Here is a 20976-nt window from a genome sequence, read left to right as displayed (position 1 = left end):
TCAAAGAAGTTGTGCTCCGCAGAACAAATTGCTAATCCAGCTTTTGCTCTGTTCTACCTTGGAGTATTACCATCTTTTATATCGGGATTGTTATAGGAATTGCACATCATCCTATGAACTCTTGGTACAGTGATACTTCTCGCCATCATTACTCATTCCTCGGTTCCGTGTGGTTATAACCGGAATGTTGACAAGTGAATCGTGATGTGTGAAATCAATACTCCTAGCAACCTTGTTGCTTGGTAGTTAAATGGACAATAACCTCATTCTTAACGTGTTTGTTCTTGAATCATCATTCTAAGATTGATCGTGCTACCTTGTCCATCTTCCTGGTGCACATTTCGATTGATGAGTTAGGATTTTGTCAAGTCCTCGCTCATTTGATCATATCGTCTTGCCCTGAAAGGCAAGATTGTTCTCGAGCTTAGTAACATACCGGTGGTTCGTGACTTTCCAAATATCTTCTTGGAAGCGTTACCGGGTTATTTCCTGACTGTTATGTTGGGCTCGTGATCAAGTTGGGTTCTTGTGAACCACCCTTTCTCCAAGAATCTGTGTTGGATATCCCGGAGCTAGTTGGTTAAGCTAGACAACAACTTGGAGAGTTGGAAGATAAAAGCTTGCCCGACTTAGTTCGTTCCAAAGGGATATTCTGGTGTAGTGTGTGTTGAAGAACGATGATATCTTCATCGATTGGTCCCTATGATCAGTTGTTGGACCTATTGTCTTATCAATCCTTTGATTTGAGTGTGGGCTATCGTCAAATCAAATCAGTACCAACGATGCTCGTAATGTTGTCTTACTCGTGGTTGATCCCTCGAGCATACACCCTTACATCTTTGGTCTGACCAATGCTATCACTTGTTCACTTAACTATGGAATTCCTTTTGAAAGGAAACCCAGATGAATTGTTGTTGAGCCCATTGACAACATCCTTATCTCCTCCATGATCTTGTTGGACAACAAGTTAGTGTTGGAAACTTTTGAAGCATTTTCTTCATGCTAGTTCATGAAGCATATGTTCGGATGTAAGAAGTGACTTCCTCTTATACACGTGCATTTGGTGAAAGTTGCCGCCGTGAATTTGAGAAAGTTAGTTTTGCTTCCTCTGGAATCATCCCAAGTCAGTCATGCATATGTGCGAAGTATTCTATGGTTTGGAGACTTGCAACCTTCATTCCATATGTGTTCCGAGCACACCAAGCCACTGATTGATTTGTTCAAGGAGAAGAAGTTCCTTCTTAAGAGCATGCCTTCTGCAAGGATTTTGATATCCTCGTTGATGGTTCCCCACCTGAACTCGGTAGTGTTTTATTATAAGACTACCACGTGGTCATGTTTGTCTGGGATAGCGTGTTCGCATGTTTGTAGCAGAACCAGCTCATGTTTTGGAGCTTACTATCGTAGTTCATTCCCCGAGAATCTCGCAACGTCATCTCGTCGATTTGTGTTGCAAACTTTCGTTTTTCTTCCTAGACTCGATGAGTCTGGAATATCCTGACACCAACCAGATCTGAATCTCAGGCAGATATGATGGTTTGGAACCTTTCCCAAGAACTATAATATCGGTCCCTCGGAAACCGGTAAAGTGGATGTCGTGGCCAACACACCCCGCCGGGAGACCTATTATTGTAGTATCTTGATTGAGAAAGTTGGCCACCTCCCCATAAGGACTTCGTAGGATTTACTCCTTAGATGTTCCTTATGGATGTCTTTTGTGTTCCCGAAGTCCGACCTTTACCTGATGTTCTAGATGTCAAACCATATCTATGAATGGATTATGTTATCACATCAGGGAGAACATTAAAAGCGGAGTGCTAAATGTCTCTCGGTCGATCATCTAGATTTTGATCCCTTGGCCTCGCTAAGGTGAAATCTGAGAAAGTGTTATCTTCCTTGCATCTGCATCATCCATCATCATTCATCATGGTAGCAAGTTGTGTTGCCAGGATCCTTGACACGGATGTTGGTAAAACCTTGATGATTATGGAAATGCTCAAGTTCTTGAGAGCACGCGCAAGTGCTAGGTTTGATCGTCGGCATTAACTGTATAGTGCTCTCAGTTTCCTCGGCAATGCTATGACCTTTTCAAACAGTGAATTCACTCTCTATTGTTGGGTTCTTCCCCAGTTACTAGAATCATTCCCAGCATTTGCATTTTGTTCCCAGCTTGCACCGCCAATGTGCCATTCTACCATGGGTCTCTTCCATTTCTGGTGGTAAGCAAATTAATCCATTACGTTGTCTTCAACAAGGTAATCCACATCATCCAAGTCCGAGTATGCCATTCTACCGACCCCCCTCCAAACGATCGCTCGAGAATTGCCTTAGGCTGGTTTAAAGAGTATCAATGATCTTTGAATCAAAGGTAATTCTTTTTGCCACTTAAGGGGATATTTCTACGAGTCACCTTCCCTAAGGTGCATCCTTATGGTATCATGGCAATTCAACTCCTCGCTACGTTGACAACCGATCACCACATTCTTAAGTCTGAAATTGTTGTCTACCTAGTGAACCTTTGTCATCTGCTTCACTCCAATTCCTATGGATGTGTGCTTCGTCTCTCAGCTCGAGAGATGTTGCTATGTCTCATTCCGTGGGTTAATCCTGAGTTGTTCGACCTTCGAGAAGAACGATTCTTTTAGGGTCTTTCCTGTCCTCTCGTTGTCATGTTAGTTGGAGTTCTCAGAGCAAGACTTCGAGACAATGATGGTGGACGAATCAACGTTCATTTGAAGTGCAACTGGATCGTGAAGACTGTGCTAGTTTGCGTTCCCCCTTCACCTTACCCTAAGCTTTAATCTCGGGACGAGATTTTTGTTTAGTGGGGGTGAGTTGTCACATCCCTGGTCCTGTTATGCACTAGGCTAGACCTCATGTGAGCATCATGTTTTAATTCAAATGAAATTTGAATTGAGGGATTTTCAAAGCCTCCGAAACCTTCTAAAAATGATCAACATTAAAATCTTCTCAAAGAAGTCCAAGAAAATGTTCCTCTTAGTCTCTGAAAATATTGCAAAGAGGTAAAACTCAAAACAATATTTTTGGTATCTCAGAGTTATTTATTTTGGGCCTTTGAATTAAATAAATAACTATTTGCATTAGATATATATTTCTTAACTAATTAATATATGTCCAATAATTCTGATCTTTGATGAAGGGCTTTGGAATAATCCTACTAGTCCCTACCATAATTATCAGAAGCAATAAAAATGATTTAGTGTCTAAAATTAAATCAAAACAAACTACAAAAAATAGAAAACAGAATTAAAACAGAAAAAAAAGAGAGAAGGCCACCAGGCCACTTACCTGGCGCCTACCTGTGCGGCCTGCTGCAGAAACCGGCCCAGCCCATCTCCACTCCCCCCCTCTCGTCTTCCTCCTCGCCAGAAGGACCGAGGCGTGGCGCGCGCCCGAGAGTCCCGGCCACCTCCTGCTTCGCGCTGGAGGCCGCCCTTCGTCCTAATCCGCGCCACGGAGACGCCCAGCACCTTCCCCCTCACTCCCCCAAACCCTCTGGTGCCTCTCCCCTCTCCCACCGAGCTCATTCCCCTCCTCTGCTCTTCCTCCCTCTCATCACCGAACGCGCCTGCCGCCGCTGACTTGCACCACCGCGGCCATGGCCCCTCCCTCGTCCCCTTGAGCAGCCCAGGAGCTCCGCCTCGACCCCCTCTTCCTCCCCACCAAGCCAAGCCCCTCAGGAAGCTCTGCATCGCCTCCACGCCGTCGTCTTCATCCTCGACCGCCGCCGATGGTCTCCGCTCGATTCGCAGCAACGAGGACGCCCCCAAGCTCACCAACCCCTTCGTTCGATCCGCTGTGAGCTGCTGCGTCGATCCCCTCCCTCCCCTGGCACTTTTTCTTCCGCTAACGCCAATATCCACCAGAGCCGAGAGCTCTTCGCCGCCGGCCATGTCGTCGCCGTAGCCACTGTTACCTAGAGCTGCAACCGAGCACGCGGCCGTGCTCAGTGCAACCCCAGGAGGTCGTAACACCCCTCTTCGCCTCCTGTCGTGCTCCCTAACCCCGAAACCCAGTTCACCCGAACGCCGGCGCCGCCGTGAGCTTCATTAGTGAGCTCCGGCCACCCCAGCTCGCCCCGGTTGCACCGTTGGATGCGCGGGATCGCCAGCTTTCCGTAGAGCCCAACGGCGCCTCGAATGGTTCCCTGTATCGCAATCCCGAGCCGCCCCGCCGTTTCTGTCGTCGCCGGCGACAAGTCGCCGGCAGGTTTGACCTGATCGACCTGGGGTTTGACCCCCCAGGGTCGCTGACTAGTGGGGCCAGGCCCTGCTAACTTTAGTTAAATATTAACTAAACCTAATTAGCCACTAACACTGACCAGTGGGCCCCGACCCCCCCTAATCCTTTAATTAAGTAGATAACCCCCTGTTAACTAACTGTGACACTGACATATGGGTCCCACAGGTCAGATTTGACCTGGACAACGCCCGTTGACTTGCTGACGTCACCGTGAAGTCATGCTGACGTAGTAATAGGTTTTCTGAATTTATTTTTATTCAGAAAATTCCCGAAAATTGTATAAACTTCTAAAATTCATAGAAATTCAACCGTAACTCCAAATTAAATAAATTATATATGAAAAATTATCAGAAAAATTCAAGGAATCCATCTGTACTATTTTCATGCATGTTTGAACAATGTTTGTCCTCTGTTTTGGACAAAACAAATAAAGGGCATTTAAATAACCATATATGGAGTTGGAATTTGAATCATGTATTCAAACCAACTTCATTTAAATCATAGCTAGGTGCATTAGCCCAAAACACATTCATATTGCCATGTCATAGCATGCATCATATTGTGCATTGCATTAATTGTGTTCTTTCTTGTTTGCCGGTATTTGTCCCCTCTCGATAGACGTGATACCGATGATGTGATCGTTGACACTGATGAAGACTCAATGTTATCTTCAGAAGTGCCAGGCAAGCAAAACCTCCTTGTTCATTCCGATACAATCCTACTCTCTCGCTCCTGCTCTCTTTTAATGCATTAGGACAACACCAATTCAACTGTTACTTGCTGCGGTAGCTGAACCCCTTTATCCTCTGCATGACCTGTCATTGCCACAGTAAATAGATGAAACCCACTAGCATGAGTAGGAGTTGTTTGAGCCCTGTTGTGCCTACTCATTCATGCTTGTTTGTCATGCCTGCTACTACTTAGAGTTGAGTCAGGTCTGGTTCATCGGGGATGAATCAGAGGTGTGTGAACATGTCCTACCGTGTGTGAGCTAAGCGTGTGAACACGATTTGGTAAAGGTAGCGGTGAGAGGCCATGTAGGAGTACATGGTGGGTTGTCTCATTGCAGCCGTCCTCAGGAACTGAGTTCTGTGTTTGTGATCCATGATTCAGCTACTACCACGCATTGGGCCCGAAACCAATGGACCCTCTCGGCTTCTTAATCACCCTTGTCCTCTGTCCAGGAGTTGCAAGTAGTTTCTGGTGTTTGTAGTATGCTGGAGGCCGTGCACAGCGCTGACCATAGGGGTGGGATGTGATGCGGTAGGCACGTGGCACGGTGTACCGGGCGCCCGTTTGTTGTCTCGGGAACCCTGTTCACATCGTTTGGGGCTGTGAGCGAAACTCCGACCGGATCTCCTCATGGATGGAACCCGAATAGGCGATAAACCTGGACTAGAGACTTGAGTGTTTAGGTAGACCGTGGCCGACACCCATGTTGGGCTTCCGCTTGAAGGTTGCCGAGTACATGTCGTGTAAACGGCGGTAAGTGGTGAGAGCGTGTGTGAAGAAGTACACCCCTGCAGGGTTAACATCATCTATTTGAATAGCCGTGTCCGCGGTAAAGGACTTCTGGGTTGCTTATATCAGTTCATAGACAAGTGGAAGTGGATACTTTAAAATACGCAAGATAAGCGTGAGTGCTATGGATGGCGTTCTCGTAGGGAGACGGGAGCGGATCCATAGTGGTGTATTGATATGGTGAATATGTGGACTCGTGTGCGCCACCTCAAAGAGTTGCATTGCAGTCGTAGTTCAGGTTAGCCACCGAGTCAAAGCTGGCTTGCTGCAGTCAAACTCCACCATCCCCTTGTTGATAATGATGCATATGTAGTTAGATCTGATGTAAGTCTTGCTGGGTACATTTGTACTCACGTTGCTTAATTTATGTTTTTTGCAGAGAGACTTCAGTCTCGCTAGTAGTACCTCGTGGACTTCGACGTTTAGCTTGTTACCTCAGCTACGATCTTGTGCCCTCGGCAGGATCTGGTAGATAGTCAGGCTTTCAAGCCTTTTTCATTTATAGATGTCTGTACTCAGACATGATAGCTTCCGCTTGTGCTTCGATTTGTATGCTCTGAATGTTGGTCATGAGACCCCCGTTTGTAATATCTCGCTCCTCGGAGCCTAAGGAATAAATACTTGAGTTGTAGAGTCATGTTGTGATGCCATGTTGTATTTGCACATATCGAGCATATTGTGTGTATGTTATTGAAATGCTTGGTATGTGTGGGATCTGACTATCTAGTTGTTTATCCTTAGTAGCCTCTCTTACCGGGAAATGTCTCCTAGTGTTTCCACTGAGCCATGGTAGCTTGCTACTGCTCCGGAACACTTAGGCTGGCCGGCATGTGTCCTTCTTCGTTCCTGTGTCTGTCCCTTCGGGGAAATGTCACGCGATGAATACCGGAGTCCTGTTAGCCCGCTACAGCCCGGTTCACCGGAGTCCTGCTAGCCCAGTGCTACAGCCTGGATTCACTCGCTGCTGACCGACACGTTCGATGCTGGGTCATGGATGCCTGTCCCTGTAAGTTTGTGCCACTTTGGGTTTACGACTAGCCATGTCAGCCCGGGCTCCTTATCATATGGATGCTAGAGACACTATCATATACGTGTGCCAAAAGGCGCAAACGGTCCCGGGCAAAGGTAAGGCGACACCCGTGGGAAAACCGTGCGTGAGGCCGCAAAGTGATATGAGGTGTTACATGCTAGATCGATGTGGCATTGAGTCGGGGTCCTGACACTATGCGAAGACTCTCTCTCATTTAAGAATTTCAGATCTTGGTACTCTAATCAAATAGCAAGCAAAACAAAATAAAATAACATTGCAAGGATAGCACAACTCATGTGAAGAAGCAAAAACTTAGGCTCAACCGATACTAATCGATAGTTGTTGAAGTAGAAAGGTGGGATGCCTACCGGGGCATCCCCAAGCTTAGATGCTTGAGACTTCTTGAAATATTATCTTGGGGTGCCTTGGGCATCCCCAATCTTGAACTTTTGTGTCTCCTAAATTCCCCTCATATCATGGTTTCTCTTTTTATCAAAAGCTTCATCCACAACAAACTCAACAAGAACTCGTGACATAGGTTAGTATAAACCAATGCAAAACCTTATCATTTTCTACTGTAACAAATCACTAAAATTATTATTCAACATTGCACACTAAATGCCTCTGCATATTTAATACTCCTATCCTCAAATAGAATCATTAAACAAGCAAACATATGCAAACAATGCAACCATAACAGCAATATGCCAAAACAGTACAGTCTGTAAAGAATGCAAGAGTATCAATACTTCCCTAACTACAACAATTGTGAAATAAAATTCCCACTGTAGTAAATTTATCGGATCTCATTATGGAAAAAGTTTCAGCATTATATCATGCTCTGACTTTTCTAGGGAATATTTGCAACAGCGGTAAACTTTCTGTTTTCAAACATCAACATGTATACTAGCAAAATAAGCATCATAGAGGCTATCCTTCACATTTTTATTGAAACTAAAGATGCAAAACATTATTCTAAATAAAATCAAGCAAATACTAACAAAAGAAAATGACGCTCCAAGCAAAACACATATCATGTGGCGAATAAAAATATAGCTCCAAGTAAGGTTACCGATGAACAAAGACGAAAGAGGGGATGCCATCCGGGGCATCCCCAAGCTTAGGCTCTTGGTTTTCCTTGAATATTACCATGGGGTGCCTTGTGCATCCCCAAGCTTAGGCTCTTTCCACTCCTTATTCCATAGTCCATCGCATCCTTACCCAAAACTTGAAAACTTCACAACACAAAACTCAACAGAAAACTCGCAAGCTCCGTTAGTATAAGAAAATAAAACAACCACTTACGTACTGTAATGAACTCATTCTAAATTTATATGGGTGTAATATCTACTGTATTCTAACTTATCTATGGTTCCTACCCTCCGATAGTACTCAATGATTCATCAAAATAAGCAAACAACATAATGAAAACAGAATCTGTCAAAAGCAGAATAGTCTGTAGTAATCTGTATCAAACGTATACTTATGGAACACCAAAAATCCTACCAAATTAGGAAGTCCTAAGCAATTTGTGTACCAATCCAGAGAAAAAAGAATTATATCAGAAGCACATTTTTGTGAATTAAAAACTAATTTACTGTGTGCAAAAGTTTCTGATTTTCAGCAGGATCAACACAACTATCACCAAAAGCCATCATAAAGGTCTTACTTGGCACTTTATTGACACAAAAGCTATAAAACATGATTAATACAGTAGCATAACCATGTGAACACACAAAAACAGTAAGAGTAAATATTGGGTTGTCTCCCAACAAGCGCTTTTCTTTAATGCCTTTTAGCTAGGCATGATGATGACAATGATGCTCACATAAAGGATAAGAATTGAAACATAATGGGAGCATCATGAAGCATATGACTAGCACATTTAAGCCTAACCCACTTCCTATGCATATGGATTTTGTGAGAAGACAACTTATGGGAACAATAATCAACTAGCATAGGAAGGTAAAACACGCATAGCTTCAAAAATTTAAGCACATAGAGAGGGAAGTTGATACTATTGCAATTCCTACAAGCATATATTCCTCCCTCATAATAATTTCAGTAGCATCATGAATGAATTCAACAATATAACCAGGACCTAAAGCATTCTTTTCATGATCTACTTGCATATAAAATTTACTACTCTCCACATAAGCAAAATTCTTCTCATTCGGAATGGTGGGAGTATCATAACAGACTTGAACACTAAAAATTGTTTCCACATTAAAAGAGTAATGTTCAGAAAAAGGGTAATCATAATCATGACAAGATTTGTAAATATAATCATCACTACTTTTTATAGCATAAGTTTCATCACAATAATCATCATAAGTAGCAACTTCGTTCTCATCATAATCGATTGAAACCTCTCCCAAGATAGTGGAATCACTAAATAAAGTTGACACTCTTCCAAATCCACTTTCGTATTCATCACAATAAAATTCAACATCCTCCAAAATAGTGGGATAACTACTTCCTAAAGTTTACACTCTTCCAAACCCACTTTCATCAATATAATCATCATAGGTAAGAGGCATGCTATCATCATAATAACTTTGCATATCAAAACTTGGGATGCTAAAAATATCATCTTCATTAAACGTAGCATCCCCAAGCTTGTAACAAACATTAATTTCAGCAAATATATTCTCAAATATTTCATCCTCATCAAACATAGCTTCCCCAAGCTTGGGCCGTTTCATATCATAAGCATAATCACTCTCATCTTTAAAAATATGGGTAGCACCAATAGTATAGCAATTATCATCATCACAATGAGTAGTAGGAGCAACATCATTTGCTAGGGATACCTTTATACCTTTGTTGCTCCTTCTTTTCTTTTTCGTATTCCCATTATGTGTGGGTTCAGCCTTCCTCTTTGAGCTCCTTATTGACCAGATTGGTTGAATAGAAAGCTCCTCCTCGTTACCTGATTCATCATAAGAAATAATAGGAGGATATTGGGAAGTCTCTTCCCTTTCATTAGTATTCTCATCATCTTCTATTTGCTTTCTTTTCTTTAGGTAATTGGCAATATAAGGATTTTCAATGCAATTCGCCGCACAAAACATATAAATCTTTTCTAGATCAATATCAAGGAAATGCTCAAGATTAAATTCTGGAATATGCTTAGTTAAACGTTTCAACTCTTCATAACCCAAAAGAAAACTCAGTTCATTATAATGTGCAAGGAAAACCGAATCATCACAATTTTTGGACACGATTCGATGATGAAACAATTTGCATCGGAGATGTAAATGACCACATTCATTGCAAAGTTCACAAGTACGACAAAGGAAATTCAAATTTTCAGCACTCACATCTTGCCTTTCTTGCAACAATTTAGTTTCTAAATGCTTATGCCTCTTGCAATATATATCTTCTCTATTTGGTGTGTTCATGGAAACATGCACTCCACAAAAGTTGACATGCTCATAAGAGATATTCTCATCATGACTAGAGCAATCATCATTAATACTATGTATATTCAAGGAGTTTATACTAACAACATTGCAATCATGCTCATCGTTCAAAGATTCAGTACCAAGCATTTTAATGCACTCTTCTTCTAGCACTTCATCACAATTTTCCTTTCCATCAAACTCACGAAAGATATTAAAAAGATGAAGCATATGAGACAAACTTAACTCCATTTTTTGGTAGTTTTCTTTTATAAACTAAACTAGTGATAAAACAAGAAACAAAAAGATTCGATTGCAAGATCTAAAGATATACCTTCAAGAACTCACCTCCCAGGCAACGGCGCCAGAAAAGAGCTTGATGTCTACTACACAACCTTCTTCTTGTAGACGTTGTTGGGCCTACAAGTACACATGTTTGTAGGACAGTAGCAAATTTCCCTCAAGTGGATGACCTAAGGTTTATCAATCCGTGGGAGGCGTAGGATGAAGATGGTCTCTCTCAAACAACCCTGCAACCAAATAACAAAGAGTCTCTTGTGTCCCCAACACACCCAATACAATGGCAAATTTTATAGGCGCACTAGTTAGGCAAAGAGATGGTGATACAAGTGCAATATGGATGGTAGATATAGGTTTTTGTAATCTGAAAATATAAAAACAACAAGGTAACTAATGATAAAAGTGAGCGTAAACAGTATTGCAATGGTAGGAAACAAGGCCTAGGGTTCATACTTTCACAAGTGCAAATTCTCTCAACAATAATAACATAGATAGATCATATAACAATCCCTCAACATGCAACCAAGAGTCACTCCAAAGCAACTAATAGCGGAGAACAAATGAAGAGATTATGGTAGGGTATGAAACCACCTCATAGTTATTCTTTCGGATCAATCTATTCAAGAGTTCGTACTAGAATAACACCTTAAGACACAAATCAACTAAAACCCTAATGTCACCTAGATACTCCATTGTTACCTCAAGTATCCGTCGGCATGATTATACGATATGCGTCACATAGTCTCAAATTCATCCAACCAACACAAAGTACTTCAAAGAGTGCCCCAAAGTTTCTACCAGAGAGTCAAGAAAACACGTGCCAACCCCTATGCATAGGTTCATGGGCGGAACCCGCAAGTTGGTCACCAAAACATACATCAAGTGGCATGTGATATCCCATTGTCACCACAGATAAACACGACAAGACATACATCAAGTGTTCTCAAATCAAAGACTCAATCCAATCAGATAACTTCAAGAGGGAAACTGAATTCATCACAAGAGAGTAGAGGGGGGAGAAACATCATAAGATCCAACTATAATAGCAAAGCTCGCGATACATCAAGATCATGCCATAGAGAGAACACGAGAGAGAGAGAGAGATCAATCACATAGCTACTGGTACATACCCTCAGCCCAGAGGGTGAACTACTCCCTCCTCGTCATGGAGAGCGTCGGGATGATGAAGAAGGCCACCGAAGATGGGTTCCCCCTCCGGCAGGGTGCCAGAACGGGCTCCCGAGAGGTTTTTGGTGGCTACAGAGGCTTGTGGTGGTGGAACTCCCGATCTATCTTCTCCGTGGATGTTTTTAGGGTACGTGAGACTATATAGGCGAAAGAAGTCGGTCGGGGGGTGCTCGAGGGGCCCACGAGACAGGGGGCACGCCTAGTAGGGGGGCGCCCCCCTATCTCCTAGCCTCCTCGAGGATCTTATGACGTGAACTCCAAGTCTCCAGGATCATATTCTTCCAAAAAATCACGCTGCCAAAGGTTTCCTTCCGTTTGGACTCCGTTTGATATTCCCTTTCTTCGAAATACTGAAACAGGCAATAAAACAACAATATGGGCTGGGGCTCCGGTTAATAGGTTAGTCCCAAAAGTAATATAAAAGTGTAAAATAAAGCCCGTAATCATTCAAAACAGATAATAAAGTAGCATGAATGCTTCATAAATTATAGATACATTGGAGACGTATCAAGTGGCTCTACAATATTCTCCAAAGTTGATTTGCATAGTGGATACCATCAAATTCATATGAAATTGGGAGATGAATGGAAAATAACATTTAAAACTAAGTTTGGATTATATGAGTGGTAAGTCATGCCTTTTGGGTTAACTAATGCACCTAGTACTTTCGTGAGATTAATGAACTAAGATTTACGTGCTTACATTGGATGATTTGTGGTAGTCTATTTTGACGATATACTGATTTATAGCAGATCTTTGGAGGAACATTTGCGTGCTATTTTTATTGCTAGCATGTTTGTTTGTTAACCTTGGGAAGTGCACCTTTTGCAGCGACCGAGTATCTTTTCTTGGCTATGTTGTTACTCCACAGGGAATTGAAGTTGATAAAGCCAATATTGAAGCTATTGAGAGTTGGCCGTAACCCAAAGTGGTCAAGCAAATGAGGAGTTTTCTTAGCCTTGTTGGTTTCAATAAGCGTTTTGTGAGAGATTTCAGCACCATTGTTGCACCTCTCAATGAGCTTAAAAAGAAGGATGTGCCTTTTGTTTGGGGTACCGCACAGGAAGAAGCCTTCACGGTATTGAAACATAAGTTGACACATGCTCCATTACTCGAACTTCCTGATTTTAATAAGACTTTTGAGCTTGAATGTGATGCTAGTGGAATTGGATTAGGAGGTGTGTTATTACAAGATGGCAAACCTATTGTATACTTTTCTAAAAAAATGAGTGGGCCTAGTCTGAAGTATTCTACATATGATAAAGAACTATATGCTCTTGTTCGGACTTCAGAAACATGGCAATATTATTTATGGCCTAAAGAAATTGTTATACATTATGATCATGAATCTTTGAAACATATTAGAAGTCAAGCTAAACAGAATCGTGGACATGCTAAATGGGTTGAATTCATTGATTCTTTTCCTTATTTATTCTTTCGTGAAATTATTCGCTTGTATGGTGTGCCAAATACTATTGTTTCAGATCATGATACTAAATTTCTTAGCCACTTTTGGAGATGTTTATGGGCTAAGTTGGGGACTAAACTACTTTTTAGTACTACATGTCACCCCCAAACTGATGGACAAACTGAAGTAGTCAATAGAACATTGTTTACTATGCTAAGTGCTATTTTGAAGAATAACAAGAAAATGTGGGAAGAATGCTTACCTCATATTGAATTTGCTTATAATCGTTCGCTGATTCTACTACTAAGATGTGCCCTTTTGAAATTGTGTATTGTTTCCTAGCTCGTGCACCTATTGATTTGTTGCCACTTCCATCTTCGGAGAAGGTTAATTTTGATGCTAAACAACATGCTGAATTGATCTTAAAAATGCATGAGTTAACTAAGGAAAACATTGAGCGTATGAATGGTAAATATAAAATTGCTGGAGATAAAGGTATAAAACATGTTGTGTTTGCACCTAGAGATCTTGTTTGGTTACATTTGTGTAAGGAAAGATTTCCAATTTGCGCAAATGAAAGCTAATGCCACGTGTTGATGGTCCTTTTAAGGTGTTAGGGAAAATAAATGATATTGCATATAAACTTGAGCTGCCTACAGATTTTGGGGTTAGTCCCACTTTTAACATTGCCGATTTGAAGCCTTATTTGGGTGAGGAAGATGAGATACCGTCGAGGACGACTTCACTTCAAGAAGGGGAGGATGACGAGGACATCAATACCATTGTTACACCCACAACCTCTGTTGATATACATAATGGACAAATTACTAGAGCTCGTGCACGCCAATTAAATTACCAGGTACTTTTGTTTCTTGGTAATGATTCTAATGTTCATGAGAATATGATGCTGCCTATGTTGGATATGTTTTCTTGCTTACAAATGAAGGGCCTGGCTTGGACAAGAAGGATGGAGTTACAAGTGATGATTTCAGGACTTTGAAGCCACCATAATGAGTGTATGAAGCCTTGGACGAAATATACAAGATGCCGCTACATAAATTTCGTCCAAAGGCTATTCTAGGTTCTACGTTACCTTATTATCGGGCTAGGCCCATGTAATTCCGAAATACTTGAGTATAGTCTGTTTTTAGAGTCCGTATGTGTGGGGAAACAAGAGTTAGGGTTGGTTTCGGACCCCTCCTCTAAGGACCACAAAATTCCCCCCTCTTCCTCCATATATACAACCCTTAGGGCATCGTTTAGACTTGGGTTTTGTTTAGATTAAAAGTTTGCCATAGCTGTGATACGTCTCCAACGTATCTATAATTTTTGATTCTTCCATGTTATTATATTACCCCTTTTGGATGTTTATGGGCTTTATTTTACACACTTATATCATTTTTGGGACTAACCTACTAACCGGAGGCCCAGCCCATATTGCTGTTTTTTTTGCCTATTTCAGTATTTCGAAGAAAAGGAATATCAAACGGAGTCCAAACGGAATGAAACCTTCGGGAGCGTGATTTTTGGAACGAACGTGATCCGGAGAGCTTGGAGTGCAAGTCAAGAAGTTTCCGAGGGCCCCACGAGATAGGGCCCCCCCCTATAGGGCGCGCCCCCTGTCTCGTGGGCCCCTCGGGCGGCCACCGACGTACTTCTTCCGTACCATGAAAACATCCAGGAGCACCACGAAACACAATTTCCACCGCCGTAACCTTCTGTATCCGCGAGATCTCATCTTGGAGCCTTCGTCGGCACTCTGCCGGAGGGGGAATCGACCATGGAGGGCTTCTACATCAACATCCTTGCCTCTCCGATGAGTTGTGAGTAGTTTACCACAGACCTACGGGTCCATAGTTATTAGCTAGATGGCTTCTTCTCTCTTTTTGGATCTCAATAGAATGTTCTCCCCCTCTCTTTTGGAGATCTATTCGATGTAAACTCTTTTTGCGGTGTGTTTGTCGATATCCGATGAATTGTGGGTTTATGATCAAGTTTCTCTATGAATATTATTTGAATCTTCTCTGAATTCTTTTATGTATGATTGAGTTATCTTTGCAAGTCTCTTCGAATTATCAGTTTGGTTTGGCCTACTAGATTGATCTTTCTTGCCATGGGAGAAGTGCTTAGCTTTGGGTTCAGTCTTGCGGTGTCCTTACCCAGTGACAGAAAGGGTTGCAAGGCACGTATTGTATTGTTGCCATCAAGGATAACAAGATGGGTTTATATCATATTGCATGAGTTTATCCCTCTACATCATGTCATCTTTCTTAATGCGTTACTCTGTTATTATGAACTTAATAATCTAGATGCAGGCAGGAGTCGGTCGATGCGTGGATTGATACCTTGGTTCTCAAAACTGAGGGAAATACTTATGCTACACTTTGCTGCATCACCCTCTCCTCTTTGAGGAAAACCAACGCAAGCTCAAGACGTAGCAAGCTGCAACTTCATGCTGAAAGGATCGAGATGGACCTAGAGGGCGGGTGAATAGGTACAATTACAAATTTTAATTATTACTAAGCAATTTTAGGCAATAATGCAGAATAGGAGAGTGAGCCTAATAATTGCAAGAGTAGTTCTAAGTGCTAAGCAAGTAACACATGTATGAAAGGAAACAAGCACAATATGAGATAAGTAAGAGCTAAGGGACAAGTAAACACAAGTAGAGATGTAGGGTTAGGAATAACCGCAACTCCGGGAGACGAGGATGTATGTCGATGTTCACTTCCTTGGAGGGAAGCTACGTCATTGTTAGAGAGGTGGATGTTACCACGAAGGCACACCAACGCCACGAAGGCTCACCCTATTCTCCCTTCAAGACAACACCACGAAGGCGTTTCTCAACCACTAGCGGTAGACCTTGGGGTGGTCTCCAAACCCTCACAAACTTTTCCGGGGGTAATCACAAAGGTCGATTCCTCTCCGAAAGACTCCTACCGCCTAGGAGTCTCCAACCTCCAAGAGTAACAAGAACGATGGGGAAAAGATCAAGACTTTCTCAAATCACGAATTCCTTTGGTGCAAAGAAGGAGAGGGAGTGGATCTCTAACTTGATTGGACAACTTCTCTCAAATGCTCTCAAACCCTTGGGGATCTAAGATTTGGTGTGGAGGAGTGAGAGAGAGAGAGAGTAAAATTTGTTCTAGGGTTTGTTCAAAGTGAGTGGTCAGCCCTCTCCCATGGGGAAGAAGGGCTATATATAGTGTGAGCGCAAATGTGGCCGTTATAGCATAAGTGAATGGGTAGGCCGGACATCCAAGCAGGGTGGCCGGACATCCGGACTGGCGAGGCACTAGAAGAACAAAGGAGAAGCCAGGAGAAAAACAGAGGTGTCGGACATCCGGAGCAAGGCCCGGACATCCGGTGACACGAGAAGGCCCGGACATCCGAGCGAAGTCCGGACATCTGGCAACATCGTGCAAACCTACTGGAGTCGGGATGATAGGGAGCCGGACAGGGGAAAATACCGGACATCCGGTATGGCTGGGAGTCCCGGACATCCGGGGTGCAGCCCGGACATCCGGCGTGAGCGTGCAGACGTACTGGTGTCTAACCATCAGTGACCCAGACATCCGGCTGGCAGCCCGGACATCCGGCTGGCAGCCCGGACATCCGACATGGGAGCAAAAAGAACATGTGCACAGAGTATTTTTGTGTGATCCCAAGTTTTTGTTGAAGCAAGGAATGAATGTAACTTAGGCAAGTCTTTAACTAACCCTACCGAGCCCCTCTTAATAGTGCAGGATCCTATACTCAAGAAACCAAATATGAAATCAATTTTTATGCTTCATCCTTGAGTAAAATCACTTGTATGCCCTTGATCCACACACTTCGATGAACCGGGAACTAACACTTGAGATTTACTTAACAACCATTGTTAGTCCCCTACATGTATATTGTCATCAACATCAAAACATGATGTAAGGGCACGATTGCACTTTCAATCTCCCCCTTTTTGTTTTTGATGACAATCACACACGTAGTATCATAGTTATAATAAATAGTCTTAGTATTGACAAATATAAGAGCAAGTGTACAAAGTATGTTGATGTTTCTATATGTATTTGGCTCCCCCTCATTGTGAGCATGAGATGAATATGTTGGAATGCATATGTATCTCCAGAAGATATATATGAGAGAGACATGCACACATGAAACCACCATAACACATGGACAAAACAAAATCCATACCCTCAAGGTAACAACCTAGTCACATGATCAAGATAATAAGATAACAACATAGTCTCACTTGAGCAAGATAATAACATAGGTAGAAACATAACAAGTTTGAATAATAGTAGGGCTAACATAAATAGCTAATACATCAAGTATGACCACATTAAGATACTACTTCTCCCCCTTTGACAGCAACAAGTAAAAAGGGGCGAAGAACTAAATGCACTCGGTCACTCCTGGCAGATGTCATCATGATCATCAAAGAACTCAGGATACTCGTCACGAGATGGGAAACCGAAGGTAGAGGTGGACGGAGCCACGGAAATAGGATCATCATCACTCACGGGACTCCCACGGTTACGGAGGCGCTGCTTTAGCTGATTCTTGGAGATGATGAGGCGCTTCTGAACATCATGATTCTGCTGATAGCTGAAAGTGATTGACCTCGTGATAGCAGATTGAGCCTTGCTAAGGAACATGGCAAGGCGTCCACGAGGAGCCGACGAGGAGGATGGAACAGAGGAATCAGTGGGCTGAGTCCCAGACCTCTTAGACTGAGAACGAGTAGCAGTCTGAGAAGCAGGCATCACGCGCATGTGAGGAGCAGGCTTCCAACTAGAATGAACAGCAGGCTTAACCACCTCAAAGGGAGCAGTGTGATCAATCAGAGCCTGAATGAAAGGAGCATGAGGAAACTGGCGCGACTGAATGAAACTGCAAAGACGGATCTCATGCCAAATGAAATGGGCTGTGTCGAGAAGCTCAGTGGGTTTGTCATGCATACGAACCATCAAGTCAATGCAATAGTTGTAAGCCCTCGAGCGATCTCCCTTATTAGGATAGAGAGTGCGGAGCACACACTGATAGAGGATGTAGTAAGGAGCACGGAAGATAGATACCTCGTTGAGTGGACATGCAAGTTCTTCTTTAGAGAGCTGAGAGGTAGGTTTGACAAGTGGCAAGCAAGCATAAATTGCTTTGGTCTTGTGCTCAGGATCCATACTGTGGATACAATGACCAACACCGGAGAGACCCAAAATATGAACAAACCTGTCATAGGTGATGCTCATAGTAGTGTTATCAGTCATCCAGGTGAGAGTGTTGTCCGGACCAAAGAAACAGGTGGCATAGAACTGCAGAATGGCAGCTTCATTCCAATCACACCTGAAGGTCATTGTGGGACCAAGAGTCATATCATCAATGATCTTGACCAGATTGTTAGGGAACATGTCAGGATTCTCACGCAGGAAGTTGAGATCCAAGTATGAGTGAGGAGCAAGTCCACGCCCACGGACGAAACTGGAATAGAAATCCTGCTGCATTTGAGTCCAGAACCGAGGATCCTCCACACCAGCCACCATCTCATATTGATTGACATCCCGACGAAACGTAAGATATTGAGCTGCCCCCACAGTTTCGAAGTCGTGAGGATAGTGATCCCCGCTGTCAGGAAGCTCCATAGAGATGCGACGACCACGGACAATGGGCATTGCAAAACCACGAACTTGAGGCACCAGCGCCCTCCGAGTACCAGGCTTGGACTGTCCAACGGAGTGTCTTGGTGCATAGACCTCCTCTTCCTCCCCAACATAGTCCGCATCATCTGGATCCAAGGCCTACGGACTAGTGGATGGTGCCCGCTTCTTCTTCTTGGTGGTGGTGGTCTTCTTCTTCTTACGCCGAGCATGCTCATCGGAGTCGGTTGAGCCTTGACGGCGAATAAATGGACTAGCATCAGTCATGCCAAACTTTTCTAGGATATCCTTGAGGTATTTTGCTTGAGACAAGAAAATTCCTTCTTGAAATTGTTGAATTTGAAATCCAAGAAAGAACTTCAAATCCGTATTGAGTGACATTTCAAAATTCTTGGTCATGGAGTCCGCAAGCTTCTTGCACAAATGAATGTTAGGAGAACCAAAAATTATATCATCTACATAGATTTGGCATAAGATCAAATCACCCTTGTCCCTCTTAGTAAAAAGAGTGGGATCGATCACCCCTCTCACAAAGCCATCATCGAGTAAAAACTTCTTAAGATGATCATACCAAGCACGATGTTCTTGTTTGAGGCCATACAGAGCCTTATGAAGTTCATACACATAGTCATTGTGATCAGGATCAACAAACCCAGGTGGGTGTGACACATATACTTCTTCCTGTAGAGGACCGTTAAGGAAAGCACTCTTTACATCCATTTGATGCAATGTAAATCCATTGAAAGCAACATAAGCAAGTAAGATGCGAATGGATTCAAGACGGGCAACGGGGGCCAAGGTCTCACCAAAGTCCAAACCTTCAACTTGTGAGTACCCTTGAGCCACTAACCTTGCCTTGTTGCGGATGATTATACCATTGTCATCTTGCTTGTTCTTGAAAATCCATTTTGTTCCAATGACATTGTGTTCCGTAGTTTCCCTCTTGACTAATGACCACACTTGGTTGCGTTCAAAACTGTTCAACTCTTCTTGCATAGCAACGATCCAATCATTGTCCATCAGTACATCTTGTACCTTGAGAGGTTCAACACTAGACACAAATGAGAAGTGAGCACAAAAGTTAGTCAATTGTTTACGAGTGACTCTACCTTCCGATATGCCGGTGAGAATTTTGTCAACATCAACACGACCGGCTACTCGAGGCATGATGGAGGTTAGAGTTTCTCGAGGTTCAACTTCATGTCCATCATCCACGTCCTCAACATATGGATCATTAATGTGCGGAGGAAGATCTTCTTGTTCATATTGCATTTGTTGAGGTTCATCATCAATGATTGGACATTCTTGTTCTTGCCCTTCATGATGATCTTCTTCTTGATGATTATCATGAAGAGGAACTTGATCATCTTCTTGTACTTGGACTAAGGGCGTCAGTTGAACAATAGGAGTTTGTGGTGGTAGGGTTGTTGAAGTAGTTTGATGATGTGTGATACTTCCATCTTCTTCATCATCATCAAGAGGTTCTTGTTCCATTGGAAGAAATGCACCAACACCCATGGTCAAGATATCTTGAGAGGAATCTTCTTCACCTACATCACTTAGATCAACTTGCTCCCCATGGGAGCCATTAAATTCATCAAACACCACGTCACAAGTTTGTACAACACATCCATTGGATTTGTTGTAGACTCTATAGGTGCAAGAGTTTGATCCATAGCCAACAAATATGCCCTCAATTGTTTTGGATTGAAATTTTCCTAACCATTCTCTTTTGTTGAGGATGAAACATTTGCACCCAAATACACGAAAGTACTTGACATTTGGCTTGTTCCCAGTTAGGAGCTCATATGGAGTCTATTCCAATATAGTACGGAGGAAGAGCCGGTTTGATGCATGGCATGCAGTGTTGACAGCTTCGGCCCAAAATTTATGTGGTGATTTGTATTCATCCAACATGGACCTTGCCATCTCCACAAGTGTACGGTTCTTCCTTTCGGATACACCATTTTGCTAAGGAGTGTATGGAGCTGAATATTGATGCTCAATCCCTTCATCACTAAAGAATTCTTCCAAGGTATAGTTCTTGAACACAGAGCCATTATCACTTCTTATTGCCAAGATCTCTTTGTCAAACTTGCGTTGTGCTTGCTTGGCAAAATCAATGAAGGTGATCTTCGTCTCGTCCTTGGACTTGAGGAAAAACACCAATGTATATCTTGAGTAGTCATCGACAATGAAAAGACCATA

This window comes from Triticum dicoccoides, chromosome 3B (genome assembly GCF_002162155.2).
Source record: "Triticum dicoccoides isolate Atlit2015 ecotype Zavitan chromosome 3B, WEW_v2.0, whole genome shotgun sequence".
Taxonomy (NCBI): Eukaryota; Viridiplantae; Streptophyta; class Magnoliopsida; order Poales; family Poaceae; genus Triticum; species Triticum dicoccoides.
The sequence above is the reverse complement of the archived record's forward strand: the minus strand, read 5'-3'. Positions refer to the sequence as shown.